This window comes from Adiantum capillus-veneris, chromosome 11 (genome assembly GCF_014529385.1).
Source record: "Adiantum capillus-veneris isolate H3 chromosome 11, ASM1452938v2, whole genome shotgun sequence".
Taxonomy (NCBI): Eukaryota; Viridiplantae; Streptophyta; class Polypodiopsida; order Polypodiales; family Pteridaceae; genus Adiantum; species Adiantum capillus-veneris.
In genome coordinates, this window is record NC_140941.1 from 133781137 (window position 1) to 133804695 (window position 23559).

General features: G+C 41.5%; 2 pseudogenes; both read right to left on the minus strand.

The window, feature by feature from the left end:
- Nucleotides 1–9830: 9830 nt before the first annotated feature.
- Nucleotides 9831–11532, minus strand: LOC147448043 (uncharacterized; annotated as a pseudogene).
- Nucleotides 11533–13240: 1708 nt separating this feature from the next.
- On the minus strand, nucleotides 13241–22897 carry LOC147448044 (uncharacterized; annotated as a pseudogene).
- Between the last annotated feature and the right edge of the window lie 662 nt (nucleotides 22898–23559).

Consider the following 23559-nt stretch of genomic DNA (forward strand, 5'->3'; position numbering starts at 1 on the left):
TTTCCCACCCACATAAGTAAGCAAGATATAAGATATTTCCCCCATCCCATAATGATGTTTCTCATTTAAATTTAGAATAACCAGAGTCTTAGAAAATCATGTAAGACAGTATCGCCAAAAGCCATTGGGGACAAATTTTCAAAGGTTTCTCAATAGGGACCTTTCTTAGGAGGATTACCCTTTTTCCTCAGCTATTAGTCAATACGATAATTGGTGTTTGCCCAAATTTGGGCAGAGTCTTGTTTGTATTTTGGGGGAATTTTCAAAAGAAACAGTATATGCCATCTCACAAAGAGACCCTACACAGTATGTTTGAGGCTATCGTAACACAACCAACAAATATCCCATATATCCACTTGCATCGTATTTCAAGAAGACTCTTCTCAAGTATCATCCATCAAGTATAGATCGAAAGGTAAACTTGTAAAGTTTTGCACCTACCTTATCCTTCATCTTCATCAATTTATGTCAGATAACTTCATCACAGCCAGGTCAACTTTCACCAATAGAAAAAAATTGTGTTACATATTAACGATCTCAATTATTCCTCATTTTCTTAATCTATGTCATGCCATTTTAAGGCGTTATGTATTTTAAACCATCCTCAATTTGCAAGCAACGCTCTTTTTTATAAAAAATCATTAGGACATATATACCATCTTGAATCTACAATAATACCATCCTACAACCGGTATTAAAATCTTCGAATCCACAATATTGTTTCAACAATCACAAAATGCTCTTTATGCAAAAAATTTGACAATTTCATACATATAAGTTCGTGTGTTTAATTTGTTAGGTCAACCCTGTTATTGCAAAAAATAGTTCAAAGAAAAGCCAGAAAAGACAAAAGATTACTGATATGATCATGTTCAGATTCTAAGTAGGTGCATGTGCACCTACCTATTCATGGAGTTGGACCATGTATTCTGTAGAAATCGATTCCTAGATTTAAATCTCCATCGAAGCCTATAACGGATTTTTATGTTGTTGATTCCATTGTCTTGAGTATTGCAAGACTTGAAGCTGTTAGCAGATGACACCAACTGGCAGAGGTGAGGATTATCCTAGCTGAATCTTTTTCCCTCTTCTGGGGTGTGTATGCATCCATGTGTGTGTGTCTGTATGTGTGTGTGTGTGTGAAATGATTGAAAGGGCGAGAGGCATACTCAAATAGTACTGTGAGGGTATGGTTCAAAAAGAAAGCAATATTGTTCTTCCTGCAATAGGTGGCGACGGCATGAAGAATCGATATGCATCTGATCGAATAGAGGATGCACCATGATGGGGTACCATGTATTCTATAGAAATCGATTCCTAGATTTGAATCTCCATTGAAGCCTATAACGGATTTTTATGTTGCTGACTCCATTGGTTGAGTATCGCATGCATACAAACTTTTGGAGGCTGGAAATGTAGTGTCAATGTCTAATGAGAAGATTTCAAGAAAGAAATGGTCACGTTTTGTGTGTGTGTGTGTGTGTGGGGGGGGGTGGGCATCAAAAATTAGGTAAGTAGAAAATAGATGTCGTGGAATTATGAATGTCAGCATGTGTGTATTCCAAAAGAGCTGCACTTTTGGTGACCATGTTCAACGAACATTACTTGGAAACTTCATTAATGAGAGCATTCTTTTATGTCTTCCTCCATGAAACATAGAGGAAATGCAATATGTTGAGGATAGTGTGGAATTGAGGGGTCTTCCATATACGTCAAAGGAAGGCATTGAGGCCACAGATATCGTTTGAGATTTAGCAAGCATCCTCAATGTGCCAATTGTCATTTGGTTGAACAATCAGCATTGCTAGGCCATGAAGGTAATCTATCCCTTTGTACTCTTGGAGTTCTACTTTTGAAGCTGCTTTTTGGAAATGCTATAGCACAATTTCTTTTGTAGTGTAATCCATGAAATGTCACAGCAATCGTGACCACAAGCTTGGCCAGTGAGATGAGGTTATAAAAGGATGCAATTTTGGGGGAAGGACAACATGTTCTTTCTTAACAAGTTCCTAGTGAAAAATCTCCCGATCTTTCCGCACAAGGGACAAAGGGTACTACAGGATGTACATTGCTCAATATTGTGTTGGTGTTGATGCAATTATTCGCGTATCCTTTCTTTCACACCTAGATATGGCTAAGGAAAGGTATTATAGCCAACCTGTAAGTTCATTGCATTTTTTTGTGTGGCCACAAACAAATAGCTCATGATGTCATTAAAGAGGTTCAAAGCATAGGATCATGGATATTTGCTGATACCCATATTTACTGCTTGGGATTGGTTGTGATCTATGCATGGATGTGTGGTACAATTATCTCGACGCACTTTTGGATGTGTATGTTTCAAGTACCACAGCTATTTGTGTCCGTCTTCACATATCTGTTTGTACTTTCTTCTTTTTCTATCTACACACAGACACACGCACACACACATGTGCACACACACACACACACACACACACACAAATAGGGACGTTTAATAGTAAGCTTGATTTGTCATGGAGGTTTCTTACTCATAAGATGTTGTTTAAATTTAGCAATATGTATTTGTTATTGGTAAGATGGATTTTTCTAGATATGTGCCCTTAAAGGGTTTGTGTCAAGACTTTTTGATGCATCATTTACCCTCTCTATGTACTCTTAATTGATTTTGGACTCTCTTCATTTGATGTATGCTACACTCCAATATGAAAGAGAGAGAGAGAGAGAGAGAGAGAGAGAGAGAGAGAGAGAGAGAGAGAGAGAGAGAGAGAGAGAGAGAGAGAGAGAGAGAGAGAGAGAGAGGTGCTCATCAAGGAGAACAACAAGGACATCTTCCCTAGTACAATATTCTATAATTCTTCACAATTTTGATGCATCTCTTGAAAATGAGAATGCCAAGATACCAAAAAATCGACTCCATACATCTTAAGGATTATATTTATGTGTGTGCTTGTGTACATGTGTCCTGTTTGGGGCGGGGGAGGAGAGAGAGAGAGAGAGAGAGAGAGAGAGAGAGAGAGAGAGAGAGAGAGAGAGAGAGAGAGGGTGTGTGCTGATTCAGGAGAACAACAAGGCCATCTTCCCTAGTGCACTATTGTATAATTCTTCACAATTTGGATGTATCTCTTCAAAATGAGAATGCCAACATTCCAAAACTCCATTCCATACATCTTAAGGATGAATTTGTGTGTGTTTGTGTACGTGTGTGTGTGTGTGTGTGTGTGTGTAGCTATTAAATCTTAGATAATAAGACATAATTGAATTTTTACATTCAAAAGACAAATGACAATGGAACAAGGAATATATATGTACAAAAGCAACTCATTATTAGAATCGTTTAAGTACACTGTTTGTAGGAAAGAGATCCCCTTTCAATATGCAGAAAGTAAAAGAACTTCCCAAGGCATCACTGAGTGTTTCATCCAAAGTAGGGTAGCTTGCCAAAGTAAAAAAACCTTCCAAGATAGGATAGAGTCCTTACCTGCATCCATCCAAACAAGACAATAATTTAGTTAGCCTTGGATGTGTTTTACAGGTATCAATGGACCATATCAGTTTTTATCCATGTCCATCTTATAACTTTTTTAAAATTTACAAGCTGTTGTGATATATAATTACAAAAAATGTTCTTCTATTTCTCTTTTTCTGAAATCCAAGTTACCAAAAAGCATTTTTTTTATTAGAAGGCCACCACCCCTTCTAATCCAAGTGTCATAGTTCCCTATCAATAAATCTTTCAAGATTTAATGAAACTCATCCGAAGCTGAAGAAAACTTTTATTCTAGTTTAAAATAAGTTAGTTTATATTTGTTTAGGTCAAATATAGTTAAAATGTTCATCATGGTATATAGAATTTAAAATATCTTATAGTGTATATAACTATCACCAGATAAATCTCTCAATACATGAAGTGGCAAGGAGCCCTTTTGAAGTAACCAAAATAACCGAATAGTAGTTCCATATTCGTATTCAGCCGTTCGGCCAAGCATCCAAAAACCATAGAGCAAGAATCAATTTTTACACAAGAAGTCACCCGATATCATATTATCCTCATGCCAATCTTAAGGGATACATACTACGCAATTAAATGCAATCGGGAAAACAATCTCAAAAAGTATACTTACCTTTCATAGGAAAAGGTTCTTCAACAAGAAAAGATGGGGTATGCTACAAAGCAACAGGTCTTGGAACAAAATAATTACACTGCCCAGCGAATGCGACAGAGGAAATAAATTGCTTTTTAAAAAAACATTATGGTATCAAAATCCTCATCACATAGTACATTAGCTCAAAACATATGGGGGGTTGGGTACATTCACATGAGGCCTAATGAGGTGCATAGTGGGGGAAGTAGACAATGGTGATCATCCCATGCGCTCTGCAGTATGGCCTCAATGTCCTCCATGGTCAGCTCTCGCGGGGGGGGGGCTTGATGTCGCTCAATGATGCTCCATGGCCTCCAATGTACACCTTGCCTATGGTGTGAAGATCCTCGCATCCTCAGGCATCGTGAGCAACCAAGCTGGATGGCTCAATCAAGAAGAACGCCTTGATAAAAGTGTGACTAGGTAACTTGCAGTGGGTCATCCAAAGTAGGCCCTCTATGAAAAGAAGTAATCTGGCTCTGTATGGATCCTCTATGTGTAGGTGCTTTTTCTCCTAAGGGTATGATAGTGTGTGTGTGTGTGTGTGTGTGTGTGTGTGTGTGTGTGTGTGTGTGTGTGTGTGTGAGAGAGAGAGAGAGAGAGAGAGAGAGAGAGAGAGAGAGAGAGAGAGAGAGAGAGAGAGAGAGACAGAGAGAGAAGAGAGAGGCTCATTTTTTACATATCCCAATTATGTAAGTGGGCATGGAAAAAATCTACTTGGATTGTAGCAAGAGTAAGATAAGAGGATCCGTACGAGACCCTCCGTTGTTCCAGCGCCGCTCGACTCATCGCGGTCGTCCCTATTCGTAGCTCTTGCCTGATGGTATGTGGCCCTTGCTCGATCGCGATAATTGGCTAATTGTTGGAAGGGGAAATTGGCTTCATCCACTTGAGTGGGCCTTGGGTGTGTGAGAAAGAAAGAAGAAGAAAGAAGGATCAATTTGTGTTTGTGATCAAATGCCTACTTTTCCTTGTTTGGTGTTGACCTACTACTAGAGGTAGAGGCCAAAGTTGGCCTATCCTCATGACTGTATAACACATAGAATTTAAGGGGGGGGGGGGGGGGGGGTTAAGGGGATCAAGGGCAAGGAACTGGATGGGGGCTTATCGAGGGGATCTGGCCCGTGCATACCTCTAAAAACTAAACCTGGACAGTAGGGGGGGCCTGGGCACGCTGGCCAAATTCAAGCGGGATAAACCTGAGGGGAGTGCCATGTTAGCAGTGTGAAAGGGGGGCCTAGGAAATGCATCTGGGAATGATTGGTCTGCGATGTACATGGAGGCTCTCAAGTTACACGCCACAGGGAAGGTACTTTGGAGTGCCTTACCTTCATTTTTATGTTTTCCTTTTTCTTGTGTCCTTATTTAGTTGCTAGTTGCTTTTGGAAGGTCGCATATGTGCAACCATACAATCCAAATGCTTTGCAAGACGTCAACAAGACGTTTGTTGTCATCATTCAAGATGATTGGATGCTTCAGATGTGTATTCGGTTCTCACAACATAATGCGTGGGCCGTGGACAACACATTCAAGACAAACGTTTATGGGTTGCCATTGTATGCACCTGTTTTGCCAAATCAAAATGGTAGAGGGATGATGATGTGCACTAGTGACCTTAGGACATGTCAGGATAGCGTTGCCCTTGAATTGACCATCCAGATAATATTCTCGAGCATGGGCAGCATACGACCGAATGCAATTGTGATAGACAAATGTCCCCAAGAATTGAATGCCATCTTGAGAGCCATCAAAGATGATCCTGCTTGTTGGGTTGAACACAATGAAGGACAATGAGTCCAAGTAGCATGTCATGTCCTAGTTTGTTGGTTTCATGTCAAAAAGGCTTGGGTGGAGAATCTTTTACCGCAAGTGCCAAGACACATGTAAGACCATGTTTATTCTTCAATGTGTAACTTGATGCACTCTAGCTCCAAGGACGACTTTGAAGCTTGCTTTCAGCACCTCTTGTTGGACTACTCCCATCATGAAAATATTCAACGTTATGTCTCTAATGGATGGTGCTCGAAGTCATGTGTATGGCGTGAATGCTGGCCAAAGTTTGGACGTCTTTTTCCCCATGGAAATGTGGACACAACAAATTTAGTGGAAAGACTATGGAAATATGTCAAGTATACTCTCTTGGATGCGAGGATAAATAGATCAGCCTTGGATCTACTACATGCACTTGTTGGCAATGCGAGGAGTGGAAGCTAGATGGGAGGAACTCTCTTGGAGTTCTTCAAGCAAAAGCAAGAGCTAGGTGAGCTATTTTCCCACTCCCTGGACTTTCTCTTTGATCTACCTCTTAATAAAGGTCATGGCATGTTCATTGACAACGGATTCTGGATGATTTGTTGTGTATGGTTCAAGAAAGATTGCAACAAAGGCACTAGCTGCTGGGGAGAATCTATGCTAACAATACAAGACTAATCCTGAAACTCTTCAGGTGGTGAAAGAATCTACATTACTCTGCAAGATTCAAAGAATGACATCGGACTCTTGGTACCATGTGAGCATGCAATCCTCGTTGATTTCCTAGACTGGTCCTCCCAATGTAAGCATCTATATGGGCTTTGGTTAATACTTCAAAACTATTTTCCAATGCTTCATGCAATTTTACCTATTGTGGATAGCATGCATGCAGTGGCTGACCTTGCAACCAGCGATGGAATGCAACAATGTGCCCAAGTCTTTGAAACAGGAAGTGGATGTGATGACAAAGCACTAGATACTGATATGAATGGCATTGGACCAATCTTGCAAACAACAAATTGACATGGAGATATTCAATTGTATCTAGGGAGTTGTTGTTGCAACAATTGGCTGATGTGTTACCGGAGTGGACATTGCAGCAAAAGGAGGAGAATCTCCATGAGCCGGAGGAGATCAGCTTGCCAAGAAAGGGTAGCATCAAAAAAATCCAGGCAAATGTCACACAAACACCGCTTGGGCATGGCAAGCTATCGTGTATCATTGATGGCATAGGTGAGGCAGTTGAAGGTTGTCCCCAACCAGCAAAAAAAACAAGAAACACAGGTTCCTTGAAACGTAAGCACCAGCGAGGGCGAAATCAGATGCACTTTGAGAAATGGCGACATGTTAATTGCCGGCATTGTTGTAGCAAAACCCTTCTTATTGATGGCTCAAATATAGTATGTTGCTATACATGCCATGCTTTTCTCCCTCTATCTCAGAAGCACTTGTCTACAAATTCAACTTCCCAGGTCATGAACCACCTTGTACAGTTATGGGATGGTGAGAACCCGGCCAATGGTTCTATCATAGCATGTGACCACGAGGTATCGCATATTGATTGTGAACGGCATCTCACTGTGAAGCTTGATGATGGACGGATATACAAGAAGTTCTATGCCTCGCAGACATGAATTACTTTTATATGACTTGCGTGCGGTTTAGGGACATCCTCATATGTCATGCCTCATTGGAACTTTGCAAGCTATGTATGTTTTGTGACATGGCTTGGACAATTGCAATATATGTGTTTTTGTAACAATTAGATTTATATGATGTGTAGTCCCCAAGAAGCTAGACTAGTTTGTAGATATCCTAAATTTTATTTGGGTTGTCTTAATCTGGTTGTTTGTTCTTTATCACTCTTAAGTGGTCGCAACAATGAAGTGTTGTCTCTTTGATATCACTGAAAAAATGAAACCATACTGCATCAACACAAGGCTTTTGCCAAGTGGTTGACAACAAGCTCATGGACTGAGTTTTCTCTGGCTTTTCCCAGGTCTTGCATCTCTATATAGGGCTGGAAGTTGAGCCCAAAAGGGTCATGCTTCAACTGATCTTGACAGCGATTTTGCTAGGTTTTGGATGCGTGCACATCAGCCATGTACATATACTTTTACCAATTTTGGGATTCTGATTTTGCTCTCGCTTTTGCCAGCTCTTGCGTCTTCTAGATCAACCTCGGAAGGGTCCTTATAGTTTCCATACACAATGGGACCTTGCCATAATCTCAGACATGACCATAAATTGATTGCCAAAAGCTCACACACACCCAGCATGACTTCACCATAAACGCACACACATTCAGCATGACACTAAAAACAAACCTCACCATAATACCATAAACGTAGAGTCACCACAAACACCAATCGGACCTTGTCATAAACCTTGGGCCATGCCCATAAACTCGACAAAAGCATGGTAACAACTTGGCCTTGCCCATAAGATCGACATCATGCCATAACAACACCAACCGGACCTCACCATAACACCATATACAAGACCTACCATAAACTCAGGAGAAAGTAATATTGAACCTTGCCATAAACATCAAATTGAGCGAGCCATTTGTGTTACATGATCAGTTATAGGAGACTTGAAATGGACTGCAACCTTATTAAGCTTGGAGCCAAACTCGAAACCAGAATATTAAACCTTGACTGCCAAACTTGCCATAAGCCATATATACATGAGTACCAGATAAAAAAGGATAAATTTTGGTCAGAGTGCATCCGTATTTTCTAGATCACTAATATAAACATAAACATTGGCTTATCAGAGAGTACCACATACATATAATAACTAAGCTCGCCATAAACCTGCAAACATAAATGAACATGGTAGCCGATCACTAAACCCGGATGTAGCCATAAACTTGCAAACATAACTAAACATGGCCGCTAACCATACATCCAAAACTAAACCCGGTCATAGCCCTAGACATGCACTTAGCCAATAAACCTGGACAACACACGGTTGTATCTTGGACATAGCCATAATAAACAAGCCCAAAACTGAGCACCTAGATGTTTTTACATGGCTCTCGGACATAGCCATAAACCATCCCAAAACCAAGCACATAGACCATAAACGTGGAACATTGCACCAAAAACTCACCACAAATACATTAGTCGACACAAATTGAGGACATTGCACCAAAAATTGGGAACATTGCACGTAGGCATCCGATACTTAACCACCCCAATATACGTAGGCCAATACAAAACCTCGCCATAAACCTGGTCATACATAAAAGTTTCATGCCATAAAAGACTGTTACAAAACTGAGGCATGGCCATAGACATGGTTCCCTTTACGGTAAAATGCAACACATAAAACCAACCATCATCTCATTCCGACCCCATAACACCAATAACGAGTCGCCATAGACGTAACCCGATTATACAAGACTCCTCAACAAAAAATAGTAATCGAACCTCTCCATAACACCAGTAATCGGGGAGTCTCCTTAGACACAACTGGACCTTGCCATCAACTCAACAGGAAATAAAGTCAAACCTTGCCATAAACATCGCAAAAAGCATGACCATAAAAATTGATTGAGCCATCTCTGTTACATGATTACCTATAGGAGACTCAAAATGTATTGCAACCATAAGCCATATATACATACATACAAGCTTGCACAAAGGTTGGTAGATTGATGATGCAAACAAAACCACTAAAGCTAGGGTTGTCTTCGAGGAGTTTAGCTGGACTAGATGCATGTCCAGAAATGGATGAGGAATTTGGGGTTCAAGCTCAAGCATAAAACTCTGATGGAAACAACCCTCCTGTTGAAAACACTCCTACGCATACAATCCCTTGAAGAACCAAATATATGCCCGCTTACAACCTAAAATATTGGCCACTCTCTACATACATCTAACTAAACCCATACATGGAAATAAACCTGCAAACATGAACAAACATAGACATTGGCCCCAAATCTAACTAAACCCGGATGTAGCCATAAACCTGCAAACATAAATAAACCCAGACGTAACCATAAACCTGCGTGTATACATAAACATGGGCACTTCCCACATACATCTAACTAAACCCAAACATAGTCCTGAACCTGCACATAGAAAAAACATGGATCTCGGATGTAACCATAAACAAGCCCACATAAACATAGTCACTAGCCAATGATTTACTTTCTTTTGAACATTGCACTAGAAACGTCAACATCGACCTGAGGACATAGAACATAAACGTGGAACATAACATTGCACCATAAAACTCTCCATACATACTTTAGTCAACACAAATAGCATGTAGGCTGATACAAAACCATTGTGCGTAGACTATCACAAAACCTCGCCCTAAACCCGGTCATACATAGATTATCATGCATTAAAGGTTGTTACAAAACGAGCCATAGAACTCCCTCCCTTTAGCGCAAAATGCAACGCATAAAACCAGCCATAGACCTCCCTCCCTTTAGCACAAAATGCAACGCATAAAACTAGCCATAATCTCATCCCCCCCCCCCCCCCCCCCCCACTACGTCTAAGAACCAACTATGGAGGCTTTGCCTCAATGCCAACACATCATCGTGTATGAACCTGTCTTCTTCACCTGCACAACATCGACAAACACAAGAGGATTGGAGGAAATTAGAAAGGAGATGAATATCCAGATGCATATGGGAAAAAGCTAGCACTCGACACACACACTAGCATGCCCAGCTTTTGCTCTTCTCCTATAAGCAAGACTGAATTATGTAGCGAATGGCAGTCATGACATAAAACCCACAGTCAATCACATTTGGTTGAATTGGGCCCTACAACATCAAACCATTAACATGACTAACATGCCCTAAATTTTCCAAGAATGAGAGAGCACAAGGAGACATACTTTCAACATTTTTAACTCAAATTCGGTGGAAGGTTCAAGCAATGCATGTTGGACATCATGAGCTTTTACTCCTTGGGCCATTGCCTCCATAGCACTGTATTCATAATAAGCAAGATAAAAAGCCATTGATAGCCATATCAACTTGTTTCATATACCGACCTCCTCAAGCTATGATGAACAAAATCAACCCATTTACCTGTGCAAAACGGGTACAATATCCATTATGGTCGTGCAACCAAGTGGGTCATAGTAGAGAATTTGGTTCTTTCTCGCACATAGCCCTGCAATCTTTGCATGTGTGGCAAGATACATAACACAACATGTCCAATGCTCCCTCTTGCAAAGAGAGACAACATCAACATGTCAACTAGAAGGCACAATGTAGCCTACCTAGCAGTCCTTTGTCCTCTGCTTACAAACCACCTATAAATGATTGGAAAAAATGTAAGCAAGCATTCACCAAAGTCCCTCTTCCACAAGAAGTTATGCAAGACATGCATGGAATCTCGCTTTCCCATAGTAGCATCCACAACAGAATACCACATAGAGTCCACAAGCATCACTTGCACAAGGACATCTGAGCCTAAGGATACTCCATCCACCTGTAAAAGTGTGTATGTTAAGCACATTGTTGCTCACCACAATGCATACCAACTCAATAACAAAAACATAGCGGTGATTACATTGCAAATAGATTCATCATACACGTGGATGCTTTATTTGATAAGATGAAGCGTAGAGCCTGATCATCAATGTCCACTATCAGGCCAAAGCAAAGAGAGTTGAGCACCATAGGCACATGTGAAGAGAATCTACATTCAACATGCCACAATCATGAACATATTGAGTATCAAACAATTAGAAAATTGTGAACATAGGGATGGTTGACAAAAGCCACCTGTACAAGGCCCGATTACTACGTGTCGTAGTGGTAGGGCTGATTTCATGGCTTATTTTTTCAATTGTTAGCTGGTTATTACCGACATAAAATAGCAGAGCCGACAAAGAGTTATCATTGAGGGAGCCTATTTCAATAGCTTTCTCTCGTGTCTTCCATCTTTGAACTGGAAGCTTTTTTGTTGTTGGAGTTGCAAGCAATGTAGGCTAGAAAGGAATGCACATTTATTAGAACACATCAGCATGTTGGATTTTTTTCGCTACTCTCAACACCTAAACAAATTACTTATGCACAAAAAAGAAAATGTGACAAATCCTAGACATATACATCCTCATCAAGCTTAAGATTTCTTAATGTCTCTACAAGAGTTAGGTCTTCGAGCGAGCTCAATGGAGCGAGCTTTTTTTTTTTTTTGGGCTGCCCTCCCTAGCTCTCCTTCCTCCTCTTGCCGCCCATGTGCCTCCTCCCCTCCACTTGCTTCTCCTCCTCCAACATCCTCCCTCCCCTCCACCTTCTTCCTCCATCTCCTCCTCTAGCCGCCATCCTCCTCCTCCTTATTCAATTCTCTCCTCTACCTCATTCCTCTCTCTCTCTCTTCTCTCTCTCTCTCTCTCTCTCTCTATGTGTCTCTCCAACCCTCTCTCTCCTCTCTCTCTCCCCTCCCCCCCCCCCCCCCCCCCCCTCCCTCCTCTTTTCCTCCCATGTCTCTCTTTCTCACTCCCCCACTACCCTCCCTCTCCCCTCCCCCCTCTCTCTATCTCCCTCTCCCTCTCCTCTACCTCATTCCTTCCTCTCTCTTCTCTCTCTCTCTCTCTCTCTCTCTCTCCCCATGTCCCTCAATCTGCCTCATTTGTCCTCTCTCTTTCCCTCTCTCCCACTAAACCATGCTTGCTCTCTCTCTCTCTCTCTCTCTCTCTCTCTCTCTCTCTCTCTCTCTCTCTCTCTCTCTCTCTCTGCTCCTCCTCAGACCCTCTCTCTTCTCCTTTACCGCACTAATCCCCATACCTCCCCCCACATTGCAATATGGTTTTCTAACCCCTACACCTCCCTCCCGCCTCTCTCTACATCTCTCCATCTGCTCCTCCTACCCTCTCTCTTCTCCTCTACCCCTCTAATCCCTATCCCTCCCCCCACATTGCGATGTGGCTTTCTATCAAATTGAACCAAAAGAAAAAAATTACTCTGACTTGGGTGCATGTTCACGCTATCACATGCTAGAATCATTTAGGCTACAATGTTCACATCTCTCTCTCTCTCTCTCTCTCTCTCTCTCTCTCTCTCTCTCTCTCTCTCTCGCTCTCTCTCGTGTACATATCTAAAACCAAATAGATGAAAACAAAGATAGAGAGTGGAGATTAATAAATGACCCAAATAACTTTATTTATTTGATGACGTTGAGTTACAATATAACAGCTAAACATTGTTATGTACACAATTATCTTGGTCCCCTCATCACATGTACATATCTAAATCCAAATAGATTAAAACAAAGATATAGAGTGGACACTAATAAATGACCCAAATATCTGTATTTATTTGATGATGTTGAGTTACAATATAATAGCTGAACATTGTTGTGTACACAATTATCTTGGTTCCCTCATCACATTTTAGGATGTGCCATGATCGCATCTCCTCCAAGACCATGTGTCGCCTCCGTTGTGTGCTCAACTTCCCCAACCATTTGCTGCAGAAACTACAATCAAATTTTGGTTAGGGACATTGCTCTTAGCAAAAAGTACATTAATACTGAAAGTTTACTAAGAAGTCGTAGAAGACTGTATTTGAAACCAATCACCTATTAAATGAAGCCTATGACATACATTGCGTACCCTGTTCGAAAGGCGTGCTCTTGATATAATCCGATGCTAACCGAGGATATGCTGAAGACCTTCTATATATGGGAGTAAATTCATGAGGAGCTAATTGTCATTGCTCGCTCCATCGTAACTCCTTACTGTGACAAGCGTATGTGGTGGGTTCTTGTAATGGAATTGGCCTATTTAACTTGAGAGTAGAGGAAATTAATGAGAGTACTTTTGAGAAATGACTTTGTGAGCATGTCCATGTCCTTGCTCCCCACACTTGAAACACTTATGGTCCTTGCGAAAAGCTTTAAGATCTTCAGGAGAGAGTATGTTTTTACCTTTGTAAAAACCCTTCTCCTTGGACCGATTGTTTTTGTTGTTGTTGGAAGTGCCTTGGGAAGAATTTGAACATTGGTTTTCCCCTTTGCATCATTTTTGTCTTTGTTCTCCATGGGCTTGACATTACGTCTGGCCCCTTGATCGAAATTGATGCGTGAAGCAACCATGGTGTGATGGATTACTTCGCTAATAGTACCAGGCCGTTGAGAGTTAATGTATTCGGCCATCTCTTTGGGTAATCCCGCACAGAATTGCTGCCTTTGCTCGGTAAAATCTATCTTTTGAAAGACAGTAGCCTTGAGATGTAAATCCCAAAACTTTTCTACATATTTGTGGATAGAATCATGGGAGAGAAGCTTCAAACTACGCCATTCGGTAAGCACTTTGTCCTTTGCATTGCTTGCAAGGAATTGCTGCATGATGGAAACTCGTAGAGTTTTCCATGTCTTTGGGGCTTCACCATTGCCACAAAGGCTAGCCCACCATTGACGAGCTGACTTTTGGAATTGCATAGCAACATTGCATAGCTTGGAGGACTCTGTGAAGCCCTCGTCTCCAAAGGCCACATCAAATTGCTGAATGAAGGCCAACACATTGCCGGTAGCACCAAAGGTGCCATCATAGGTGAGAAAAGAGATACTCTTTCCTCCCTCCTTGAACTTCTTTAGCTTTTGTGACCTTCTCCATGCAGGAAATGATTTGCAATGTCCTCCCCTCTTGTATTCTCTAGAAGAATAGCCATATCTTTCGTCAGAAGAGGAGGAAGGTGAAAAAGAAGGAGAAGAGGGTGACCTCTTCCTAGCCCTTTTCTTCATTTGTTTCCTCTCTTGCCTTTTGGAGTGATGAGGAGAAGGACTATGTGTTGATATTTTCCTCTTGGGAGGAGTGGGAGATCGTCTAGACCGCCGTCTTCGTGGAGCCACATCTTCAGAGAAACTTAAACTTTCATTGCTTTCTTCCTCTTTGAATTCCTCCTCTCGAATGGGAGAGAGTCTTCTTTTGGGGGTCTTTTCAAGTGCCCTCCTAAGCTCTCTCTCCTCTTGGAGAGGAAGGGAAATTCCATAAGCACGAAGTTGTTGAGTAACTTCGGCTTGCAAAGCAGGGCTGCCCATAGCTTGCTGCAACCTAGTGACGAGATAATTCACAAACATGGGAGCATCATCATTAGCACCTTCATGTGCAAAATCAAAGCTATCAATGTTCATTCTACTCTCTTGATTATTGTCAGCCATCTTAATGAAATTTATGTATGTACTTTAGTGTATGCTTTGGCAATTCAAAACCTTAGTTGCCACTCCTCTTAGCCTTTGGAAATCGGCTCTTAAGTATCTACACCCGCGGCTCGAAGTGGTTAATTATAGAGAGTAGAGGAGTAGATCCAACATAGCAGAGTTGCCGAGGGCTAGCTCCTTTCGAACTTCTTATGGCTCAATAATGGTAAAGCCGTAGGCAAGTCTAAAACGATTTCATTATTAAGTCCAAAGCTCCCGAGGTGTGCACCATCCCCCACATAGTGGGCTCAACAAACCCGATAATAGATCCCAGTTCCACTTACCCTAATATAATTAACAACATCAGCCATTTATCGGCTACTTAAGGAACTCTCTTCTTAAGCAAGAAAAGAGAAACCAAATGCTTTGATACCAATGTAATGGAATTGGCCTATTTAACTTGAGAGTAGCGGAAATTAATGAGAGTACTTTTGAGAAATGACTTTGTGAGCATAGCGGATGAACATAATTGAAGATAGCAACATAATCATAGCAATTAGTTAACTTGGCATAAACAAAAAATTTGCAAGAGAGAGAATTTAGAGCACATGACAACAATTGAGGACCGGATTTATGTGGAGCCGGTCTCCCCTCCAATAGGCATTTGTATTATGATTTCTCCCATTAAGAGAGACTTGTTACAATACAATCTTTGTGTTCCTTGTAACCTAGGTGATCAATGAAGATGGAAATCTTCATGCATCACAAGCATAACATAAACTTGAAGAAAGCTTTAACTATCCCAAGCCTCAGTCCCAAGACCTCAAACACCTTCAAAGGTGGAGAGAGCTAGCATGGAATAATGAGGGTAGGGAAGAGGAAGAAGAAACATTTCATAGCAGAAAGAATTAGTTCCTCACTTATCATAACTCTTCTTGATAGAATACATAATAGAATAGTAATGAATAAGAAGGAGATGGCAAGCTTAAGCATTGAAGCATGGCTCTTGGTTGGATTTTCACTCCATAGCCAAGAGTGTTGGTGTAGGCTCTCAACCTCTACTTGCTTGGAGAAGGAGAGGGAGCTCTTGCACTTTGCATAGCACACCATGAGAGTGTTTGTGAGTGTGTGTGGGTGAGTATACCTTCTAAGCAACCCCCTAGCTTGCTTGGGTTGACCCCCCCTTGTAGCTCATGCTTGAAGCTCATTGGATCCCTCCAAGCCTAGCCAATCACAAGCAGGAGGCATTACAAGCAGCAAGGGTAGCCTTGAGACAAGTGTCCCCGTTTCCCCTTTGAGAGAGAGAACTTGATAAATGAAAAATTAATTAATTAAATCTCCTAAATTATCATTGGACCCCTTGGGTGGCCAACCAATAGGCTTCAGACACACCATGAGGGCAACATGAGGAGGAACTTGACAAGTGTCCCTTCTGCTTTCTTTGTACCATGCATGCCTTGTGTGAGTGTGTGGGTCTCTCTCATCCCCCCTCATGTAGGGCTGGCCCCCTCCTTGTAGGGATTGAATATTTGACTTTTTGACACCTCAAGCCCCTCATACATAGGCCCCGTTCCCACCACAAGCTTGGCCCTTAAGCACTTTAAGCTTGGGCTGGGTTCTCACCTCAAGTGCAACCGTAGCATCTCAAGCATGTCAAGCACCTCAAGCATCTCAATCATCAAGCACCTCAAGCACCTCAGTCATCAAGCATGACAAGCAAGACTAGCACCTCGAGCTGGGTCAGGTTCCCGCCTCAAGCTCAGCCCTAGTTTACCTAAGGTCAAAGGACTTTTACACACATTATTGGAGGTTTTCAATGAAGCTAGCCCTAAGGTCTTTTGCTCCATTGGTTAGCCTTTCTCTTGGATAGACCATCTCTCATTTGGGCCCCTTTACCATTGGCCTAGTGTTGAGATAGATCTATAAGCACATGTCTATATCTTAACCCTTGTCCCCGTTTATTCTCCCACATTAAGTGATCATTTTAATATGACAAAATCATTTGGGCTGGTTAGATATTAGATATTAGATTTTATGACAGTTTTTGATTGCCTTCTCAGGATTGTTATCTACTAGAATGGTGTCCAAAGGGTGTGTGATGTATGAGGCAACCAATTCAGATCTAAAGTTCTTCACAAACACCAAATTGAATTTTGGATGCTTGTCTTCGCAGTGCCTCTCTTCACAGTGTCCTTGATGAACGCAAAACTTGAAAAAAAAATTACCATACCCAGCCACTTTGTATTTACTCTTAATTAAATCAATAATGGGGGTGAGATTTTGCTCTTGCATGGAGCTCCAAACCCCTACATCAAAAATCTCAAACATCACCCTCAGCAATAGCAATATCCCAGGTTGCAATGACACACCCATTCTCCCTACATTATGAATATTCGCAGCGTGGGAAGGAGCACTTTCCCACCGCCACCGTTTCAACACGACACCATTAAGATCAAACACTATGGGTTTCCTTTTGGCATGGCAAGAAGCAAGTGTGCCTGTGCCTGTGCCTTCATGATGATCAATTACCAAACGATCTTACATAGCATCATATTAGGAGGGATACATAATTCCCATTTCACACTACTCACGGAAGAAAGACACTTACCATTACATAGATGTTGTAATTCTTCCATTGACTCTTGTCTATCTAGCAATAGTACATGTCGACCCATTTGCAGCCCCGGACGTGCAAGAAGACCGCAACCAACATACATTTGTAATACTACATTACCCTCCTCTGTATAGAAAGAGAGTAGCTTCTATTGTAAAGTTGAACTTCTCTTCATGCCCCCTGCAGAGATATCATCATTATAAATGCATGTGAGGAAATTTAGATAAGCAAATACAATGGAGGTGAACTTCTTGAAAACTCACGGCATACCTCGCCAAAAAGAGCCATCCGTTTTGAGTTGCCAATGACTCGCGTTGTAGTAATCATAGATAACGTCCAAATCAAGCTTTTGATTCAATATGTAGTGGAGTACAATGATTTCCAAGCATCACATCTGTGGGACTTAAGAGTCATAATGAGGACACACTCTATCACACACTAATTTTCCAAACCAAGCAAGTAGTTTTACCTACCGCAACACCACCTTGAAGGCTTAATGGAGTAGCACACAGGACGATAGTTGTATGGTCAAGATAGTACCCATTTCGATTTTCTAAGCTCACTAATGCCCATGCATGTTCTCGACGACATAACAACACCAAATTTCCCTTCTCATCAAGATACTCCCTGGCAATGCCAAAGACCTTATGGATTTGATTGAGTTTGAAATGGTTCCATTTGGGGATACTGGGTAATGTTTTCCTGACGACACTTGTGTTGGTTGGTAGATGAAAAAATATTGCATCACAACCTGCATTTGTTGTCCCGCCTCGCACCCAAAAGCTTCGCCTAGCTACTATAGCAATATTTGTGAGTAGGGCACCTACATCTCCCTTGCCCGTCTCGTCAGCTTCTCCCATAGATCAATAGCTAAAATCGTAGGATCTAATTTGAAAGAAATGAATATCGAGTTAGTAAGGTGAGATAGTAATACCAGGAGTACCTCAGGTTGTTAGCATACCAGAGCTATGTGCCATTGAATTCTGCACTTCATAGTGAGGTGGAGTGTTGCATTGCACCATGACATCTGGATATAACAAACAGGTAAGTGACTGTATTTTGTATACTTAAAGATATCTTCTCTTTGTTTCTAGACACCTTCTCACCTCCAACAAGAAGAGCAGGCTCTCCGCGGTGACCAGTCTTTGCTACAATAGACAATATTTTTGAAACTTCGGTTATTGTGCCATTTGCATCCTCTGTATCCACCCACTACAATAAATACCTTGCTTAATGCACAACATATACCACAATCAATCATTCTATACTTACGCGGTAGACCAATAATTGTTGGAATTTCCTTAGAGCGTATGGCATCCTGCAATCCTTCACTTTGAGTGGACGCCTGCGGCATATATGAGCAGGCCGTATATTAATTCCAATCTCTGTGCACTATCTATGTGCTTGCTCATGTGCCTCGTCATGCAGAGGAAGAACATGAGGCTCTGAAGTGGTATGAGATGCTGGTGGCGCTTGTTCAGGCTCCGGAACATGACTATGAGCTTTTGATTGGCAATGGTTCTTGTTGTTGTTGGGGAGGTATGGAGGAGTATTTGGATGGTTCAGACTCTTGATGTGTTGTGACTATTAGGATCTTGAATGTTCCCCTGTATACCCGCAAATTCCATGGGTACATGGAATTAGGAGCTTGAATGTTCCCCTGTATACCCGCAAATTCCATGGGTACATGGGTTGGAAGATGAGGTGGCTCGATTAATGTGTTGTCGTTCTCTAGGCTTCTTGGTGGCTTCCATTCCGACAAGGGTCTCGGTGTTAATAGGTTCTCTCCCATTGATTGCGAGTCTCCCTCTTGACCTGCTTTAGGACTTGATGTACTTAACTTGTTTGGAGGTATCAAAGTATCTCTATCCATTACTTGACCTTTATCCTTCTTCTCGTTGCTCCCTTGTGGAGAGCATATAAATTACACGAGTACTATTAGTACAACCTTTCCATTGAGGGAACAATAAGGGTGTGCGAATACTTGCCTGGGTAGATTGTGGGGCTCTTGTAGGTTTAGCAGTTGGAGAAGGTGGCACATCACTTTCTTCTTCATCATCCTCAAACTCCGAAGGACTGCGCCTTGATTCGCGATCCTCCTCCTCCGCTTCTTCATTATGTGTCTCCTCAGTCACAACATCTTTTCCTTTTAGGGAACGTAGGTTCTTACCCTGGCAAAATTAATTTCACGGGTTGCAGTTAAATCCTCACATGACGTGAAAATAGTTTAATTATGTCTTTGTATGCTTTTACCTCTTCTTGATGTCTTTTAACTCTGCCGGTCTCCGCCTCCCTGAAATGCTCCCGCTCATTGGGGGGGGGATGTGTCCTTTGCAAATTCAATGAAAAGAGGACACTCAACATACACTTTTTTTGGCCACAATGCTACACGTTGTTCTTCCGTATACATGCATGCAGTGTGCTTCACATTAAGACACTCTTTTGTAACTAGAACTCTATCTGTCCAACCCATGTTCCGCACCCATCAGGTATATGTTTGCCAAAATATACTTATTGTCAACCACCCAAATTGTTTAGGGTTTAGGAATCAATTAGGACAAGATTACATACCTGTAAAATGCCCGTTTGGCAGCCATGTTACTACCCTCCTTCTGTTTTTTCTTGTTAGCTTTGAGTCCACCTTTCAATCTCTCACACTCCACTTCATACAATGTGCCACTGTACCTCGATTGCCACTCTCGTATAGTTGTCACAAGGGTGTCGTTTTCAGGGAGACGACACGATTTCTTCAGCAGTGCATATTGTCTTGTAGCCTCATTCACAAGTCGATTCCACCATGTCTCTCGACGTAACCATGTGCAAAACACGGAGTGGTCGCCTACATTACCACACAACTATGTTATAGAATACTATACTCTTTTTTTGTGAAACATTTATCACAAAATGACCTTACTTAGTGTGGATTTTAGGCTTGGATATAACGTGGTTGGGTCATCGCTAACCAAGGCCCTTAGCACATTGCTACGATAATGGACTGGTAGGTCGGTGCATGCAAGACTATATATTCGATCATCTGTCAACCACTTTGGTCTCCTGCTCCACTCTATGTCCATAAGCAATCTAGAAACAAATGTTAAAAATTTTTAAGCATCACGTGAATGTAAACTTAACTCCCTTTGAAAGAAATCCCTATTAGTCTTACCTCCACCACTCTTCTCCTAAGTTAGGATCCGCAATTGCAGATGCCCGTTGCGTATTTTTTTGGCCTTTCTTGTCAGCCTTATAGAATGCGTTGCAGTAATGGGTAGTGAACTCCTCCGTTGAGAGCTCATTTAGCTTATTACCTGCAGATTGCAAAGCCTATGTATACTTTGCCTGAATCGTGACATTAGTTCATTCTTTGTTTGATCCACTACATTCTCATGGTGAGAATAACCAAAAGGACAATGAAACTTATTGGATATAGAAGTTGGGATAGCACGATAAGAGGAACCTTGTACCAGCGTCTCCGCAAGCCCCCACGCTTATTCATTTCAGCATCTAATTCTCGTTGCAACTGGCCTAGAACATCTTTAAACCCTTAAGCAATGTATCCATGTTGGCTGTTCCCATTGCTCTTACCATACATAGCATATCTATGAAGGAAGTTTTTACGTAACCTTTGTCATTAATCCTGTGCCAAAAGAACTTACACCATCAAAAGACTAGGAAGCGATAATCATGCTATAGCTAAGATTATCGAATTGACTAGGAAGCAATAATCATGCTATAGCTAAGCTTATCAATTTGACTAGGATGAATTAATCATGTTATAGCTAAGCTTATCAATTCAAGCGTGCCACCACAGTGAGAACTTCTCCCTTGTTCTCTATAGTGACCTTAACCATGCAGGCTTCCACACAGCAATGATACTTAGGCTCCTCTTTGTGAGTTGCTTAGCAAAATCATCTTGCAGAGTTTCACAAAATTCATCTCATCTTGATACCTTTGTCAGAAACAATAGTGTAAAAAGTCATGTACCTGTATCAATTTGTGCATTCCATGCCCGAAGACGGTGATTCCCATCCCATGTGTACAACATTTTTCCTTTCACATCCCTCCACCCGGATTTATGCAATTGTTTCTCAAAATCCTCAATAAGTTGCATCCATATTGGATCCCAGGTTTTTCGAATAGCATGACTAACTTCTATTGGATCTAGATCTGGAGTCCTTATTGAAAGCATGAACCTGACACAATGTGAAACATATCCATTTCTAGATAACTCCAACGCTAGATTGTTCACCCGATCTTGCACTGGCTGTACCGCTGGATGTGGTAACAAGCGGCACAATGGCACTGGTGGCAGTGGTACCTTGCGAGTATCCTATATAACGGTACTAGAAAAGTTTTCAATCTTGTAGTTTGCGTCAGGAATGTTAGATGAGCCTACCATATATGAAATTACAACCTGAAGGCGGTGCAAAGTGTCGTCGAGCAAATCCCATTTCAGCGTGGATTTCTCGGTAATAGTAAAAAGACCGCGATCTTCATCCCCCTCATCCTCTCTTTCGTCATCTTCTTCACTTGAGTAGTTCACAATAGGGACCTGGTCCTTTGATGGTGCTAGTACCTCGGATTGTGTAGTGTCCTCTGCACTGGCTTTCACTAGCTTCTCCACTTCTTTCGCTTTGGTGACTTCTTTCTTTGTGCTAGCCACATTCTTTTTCAAAGAAATTCTACCTTTTTTTTTTAGGGGCTCCCAGCTAGGGTCCTGTTCTTTCTGTGCTCGTGTGACCCGCTTACTTTCAACAACTTCACTTGCTTGATCTGAACTTCTTTTCTTGACACCCGTCGACTACTTGGTAATAGGCAAATAGTTATTGCCCTAGGTTACTGGAAAACAACGATTAATTTCATGAGTAATTAGTGCACTAAACTCTAGTGGCTTACCTCTGCACCAAGAGTCTTTGGAGGAGGCTTTGAAACACTTGGTTTGGGTGGAGCACCCGATGCTATGCTAGTGGCTTGTGGAGCGACAGGTACCGAACCTTTGCCTCCATACGATATAGTTCGTTGTCCTTTTGCCTGGACACAAAATGTTAGATGTTGCTTGCAAAAGAGAGCATGTAAGACTGAATAAAATTTAGAGGTCTCATTACCAATTCTCTTATCGGCCATGCCACAACTGTACCCACTACTGCACCTAAGGTTCACACATCATCGTCAATGGGTGGAACATGTGGCAACGTGAGACCGGGAGCTGATGTCGATTGCACGGCTACAACCAATGTGCCTCTAGGAAACTCTCTTCCATGTAGCTTTTTGTGGGGTAGAGACTGGATCATGATTCATTTTGCAACTTCCTTGCCCTTGCTTAAGAGCACCACGTGCTCATTCTTGCTAAAAGACAAATTTTTCTTAGCCATCTGTTTCCCGCAAGAAATTGAAATGAAATCTTAATATCTCAATACTATTACACACTACTTCCCTTAGGTTGTGATGTTCTTCTTGATACTCACATAAGTTTCATGGACACAGATGAAAGCCTTGCGAAGAGAGAGAGAGAGAGAGAGAGAGAGAGAGAGAGAGAGAGAGAGAGAGAGAGAGAGAGAGAGATCATGGATAGCTACATTCTAACCATAAAATGTCATCAATGCACATATGCTATGAAGCAATGGAGATATATGAAATAAATCACTTATTGACAGAGAGAGAAAGGGAGATATTAACTGTACCAACACTACTATACTAGATTGCATGTGAATAATAAATGCAATGCCTTAAAAATAGAATGCTTCGGTAGTTGTTCGAAGGGCTGGCCTGTATAGCTGAATGCGGTTGAATGTCCTCTAGATGAGATATTCTCCAATCCTACAACACCTTCAACACATTAACATGGGTTTTGTTTAGACTTACATCAACATAAATAAAAAGAGAGAGTCATAAGAGAAAAATAAAGAATTATCCTATATATATATATATATTGGATAATTCTCTATTTTTCTCT